Below are 4845 nucleotides of genomic sequence, written 5' to 3' on the forward strand. Positions count from 1 at the left end.
ATATATCATGTGTACATATATAGACAGTATAGTTATAATCAGTCAGTTCAGTACCTTTGGGTAGCAAAGGTATACGTTCATATTCTCTTACATGAATACTTATATTAGGAGTACCTTTACGGGACTAACCATTCCTACACCCTGCTGTTGGATACAGAGGATAATGAACATCTATGGATGCCTACGGTTAATACTTATATTAGGAGTACCTTTATGGGACTAACCATTCCTACACCTTGCTGTTGGATACAGAGTATAATGAACATCTACGGATGCCTACGGTTAATACTTATATTAGGAGTACCTTTACGGTACTAACCATTCCTACACCCTGTTGTTGGATACAGAGGATAATGAACATCTACGGATGCCTACGGTTAATACTTATATTAGGAGTACCTTTACGCGGCTAACCATTCCTACACCCTGCTGTTGGATACAGAGGATAATGAACATCTATGGATGCCTACGGTTAATACTTATACTAGGGGTACCTTTACGGGACTAACCATTCCTACGACCTGCCGTTAGCTACAGAGGAAAATGAACATCTACGGAGGTTCAAGGTTAATACTTTTCGGCAGTCGCGATGTCAGGTTTATCCTAATACAAAAGGATAATACTTATACGGCTATATTTTTCCTATTACTTTTATTTTGTGATACATTCACATAAAAGATGAGGTAGACTATATATATTGTTAATAGTAGTCATACGAGGGAAAAACCATCTTTGTACGCTAGTTATGATGTAGGACCTACAGTACACGTAGGACCTACAGTACAAGGAAGTTCCATAGACTCCAAAACTTTGCCACTCAGGTTATGATGTAGGACCTTTTTCAAGGTCAAATTTTCCTAGACTTATTACATCCTAAACATCAATGATATTGACAGTCGGATAACTTCCGTGTCACGTTTTTGTTCAAATACTCTCATCATACTTTCATTGGAGTCTATCTGAAACATGCTTTAGTCAAGTCATTGACCTATAGTAATTTAACTCCAGAGACATTTCCAAGTCTCTTTCAGTGGTTGGATCATATTATCCACCAACCTATAGTACCTCGGCGCGAACGACAAACGTCTTGAGACTAGTCTACGAACTTACTTCCATTTCGTACTAGGATTGCATCATAGGGATGTAGGTCAAACCTTCGAGAACATACTCTTACTCTTTCATTGAACGATCGACGTACATCCAGGGTCAATAATAGCCTTTACTAGGAAATCTTAGTTCATCGAAAAAGATTCGTAAGAAGATTATTGTCACGACTTTCCTCGCTTATACCTTCCCAGGTTATATATAATGAAGACCTGGTAGACAATAGAATGTGAGATTTCTAACGTAGTTTCTTTTCCTTGTTGGGATGTGGGACTAGAGTAGAATCACACATTTTATTATCCGCCCCGTCTTGATTATATCATAACATGTATGAGCTAAGTTTTCATGTATAATAACTCCTCTCTTGGCCTGAATCAAAATGATACAAGAACCGTCCGGACAGTTTAACGTCTACTCAGCAACAGAATGAAAAGACCAAGCTTCTCACCTTTGGGAGCTCTGGTCTTATTCTTTAAGAAGACAGAATCCAAGGGGTGCGATCATACCAGCACTAATGCACCGGATCTCATCAGAACTCCGCAGTTAAGCGTGCTTGAGTGAGAGTAGTACTAGTATGGGTGACATTTGGGAAGTCCTCGTGGTGGAGACTTCAACAGGACTTCCATTAGAAATCATCACTCTTTGCCTCGCATAGATGAATCAGTTGACCAACCGCAAAGAACGACGTACCTTTCAGAAATGAACCTAAGATCCGAATATCACCAGTTACGCGTGTTAGTGAAGGGTTTCCTGAGGACAATCTTCCAAACTTGATGTGAACACTACAAGTCTGTAGTGATACCCCTCAGATAGGACCAATACGCCCGTAGTATTCATGAACTTAATGAATAGGGTACGCCATTCTTACTTGGATCAGTTCGCCATTGTCCTTATAAATGACATACTTATCTACTCTCGTAGTAAGAAGGAAATCATAAAGAGCATCTACAACAAACCCTGGAAACATTATGATCAAAGAAACTTAACGCGAAGTTCTCTAAATAGGAGTTTTAGATTGAAGAGTCGAATTCCTGAAGCACACTATTAGTGATGTGGAAATTTTGAGGACCCTTCCTATAATCTAAACCGTTGAGAATTAGTCAACACCGGAGACACCGACGAGATTTCGCCAAATTCTAGGTCTCGCTGACCTACTGTCGAAAGATTCATTAAGAACTCCTCACGGATTACGAAACCTCTTATGACTTTGACTCAGAAGGGAGTGGCCCTTGACTGGGAAGACAAGCAAGAGGAAGAAAACCTTAGAATTTCAAGTGAGAGGCCAAATCCTTTTGGAAATCTCACTCTGGGAAGGCTTGATACGCTATGGAAAGCGTGGTAAGCCAAATCCAGAATAGTTAGGACCTCCAAGATTCTTTCCAGAATCGGTCCTGTAACTCACAAACCCAACCTACACCACGAACTCAGTAACGTACATTTTACCCTTCGTGTCTCGAACTTGAAAACGTACCTCTACGTCAGGACTCTCGTAAGCCCACTCGACGAGATCGAGATCAGCGCGATCCTCGCCTTCGTGGAAGAACTGTAGTGACCCTCGACCGAGTGGTCAAGCGGACAAAGCAAACGTCGTCGCCCATTAGTGAAGGTTCGTTGGGATACCAACCGGGGACCCAATTTCACTTATGAGCATGAGAACCAAATCAATTAGGAAGTTTCCCCATCTCCTTGCTTGATTATCCATGCCTACTCCTTTACCTAAATTCTAATTTCGGCACGAAATTCCTTCTAATGGGGGGATGATGTGACAACCCGAAATTTCCATTCTGTATAAAATATCAAGTCAATAGAAGTCAGAACAGTTACTGTAAAATTTCAAACTTTTTGGAATAAGTTTGAGTATTACCGGATTTACACTTTGGGAGAAATCAAGAGAGAGGATGCCCTAGATTATTTTGAGCATCTTAAAAGTTTCAAAACTCCACGAGGTTGGAGTTTACGGCTCAAATGATATTTTGGACCAAAAACCCCAAGGGGTATAAATATGGCCCTTAGCCATATTTGTTTCATTTGTTCCATTTTCAACTAGAGATAAACCCGATTATCTCTCAAGGATCTTTAGCTTTTCAAAGAGTGTTATAGGGCTTGTTATGTGTCTTAGCATCAAGAAATCACAAGGAAACATCAAGATCAAAGAGTTTACAGCCCAAGAACACCTTGGACCGTAAACCCTTCTTTGATGGCCAAATGTGTGCCCTAGTCCCTTCCTTTCCTTGTGAAACTATTCAAGTCTCATACCTTAATGTGTATAGGACTTGAAAGCACAAAATACCATGGTCCATGTTAGATTATGGCCGCAAACACCAAGGGATTTGGTCTTAGGGCTGTAAACCCCTTCTTAGGGTGCAAATGACACCCTAACACCTTAGTAAGCTTTGGTTGGTGACATAGAACCTTACCCCATTGACCTAAGGACCAAAATTCAAGAAATGGTACTCCTTACCATGAGTTTACGGCCGTAAACTCATGGGGGAGTGGTTCCAAGGCCGTAAACACCATAAAAGGCCATTCTTGGACCTTAAACCTCACCAAACACTTGATTAAAGCTTTGGAGCACTTAACCACTTAAGCCCTTAGAGTTTTAAGCCCCTTTTGGTGACTAATTGAGAGTTTACGGCCAGGAGTAAACTCTCCTGGTCTGTAAACTCCAATAAAGATGGTCATTGGACCATAAACTCCCGTATGAGGCTTCGCACTCCTTTCTTGCAACCCGATAGCCTCCTAGCATTTGACCAAAGTGTTTCCCTTGCAATAGGATGTTTATACATGTTTAATTAGTGTTATAATCACTAATTGTTTATATACATATGTCTTCATATTTAATTAGGACCATTGTGTGTGTCTAAGTCCTCACTTGACACCAAGCACTTGTCCGACCCTTCCTTCCGATCCGCTCACTGCAGGTGAGTTCATACCCCTAAATCAATCTTTTAAATGTTTTTAAATGCTTTAATGGGGGAGAATACAGGTGGAATCATGCTAGTTATTATATCAATTATGTGATTAATAACCAGCATACTATAGAATTTACTACACTTTAAGCTGTTTTACCAAACAGATTTCTGTAAATGGCTTTCCAAAACGTTTTACAAACTGACATCAAGTCATCTTTAATAGTTGTTAAACTTTACAAAGGTTTTTACAAAACTCTGTTATACTTTGTTATCAAAGGATATACTTTTGAAATTCTTTATAATGTGACATCAAGTCATTATTATTTCCTTATCGTTCAAAACCCTTAAATGTTTTACAAAACTTCTTCTATAATTTAAATTGTTAAATGCATGCTTAGATATGTATAGTTATATAAGTAATGTTTGAAGGACTTAGGAAGGCTAACCCGCTTTATTTCCTTTTCCCCGTTGGGATGTGGTCTGGTAGGGTATCGGGTATTTGTCCGAAGGTCGTTTAACTATCAGTTATATATCATGTATACATATAGAGACATAAAAGTTCCATCAGTCAGTACAATACCTTTGGGTAGCAAAGGTATACTTGGATTATACACGTTCATTACTAGTAACTATAATAGGTATAGTTAGGAAATACCACTTGCCATTCCTAGTACAAGGAATCACACAAGAGTCAGTTCATTCATGAGTCCATACGAATACATGTTGTTTGTAGAGATACACTTGCTAGGATACTTTTACATAGATACCTTGTTAAAAGCATGCCTGTATATGTATAGTTATATAAATAATGTTTGAAGGACTTAGGAAG

General features: G+C 39.2%; 1 pseudogene; it reads left to right on the top strand.

Annotated features, from left to right (window-relative positions):
* Positions 1-1596: 1596 nt before the first annotated feature.
* On the top strand, positions 1597-1714 carry LOC111915337 (5S ribosomal RNA; annotated as a pseudogene).
* The last annotated feature ends 3131 nt before the right edge of the window (positions 1715-4845 follow it).

Source organism: Lactuca sativa, chromosome 8, assembly GCF_002870075.4.
Source record: "Lactuca sativa cultivar Salinas chromosome 8, Lsat_Salinas_v11, whole genome shotgun sequence".
NCBI classification, from domain to species: domain Eukaryota; kingdom Viridiplantae; phylum Streptophyta; class Magnoliopsida; order Asterales; family Asteraceae; genus Lactuca; species Lactuca sativa.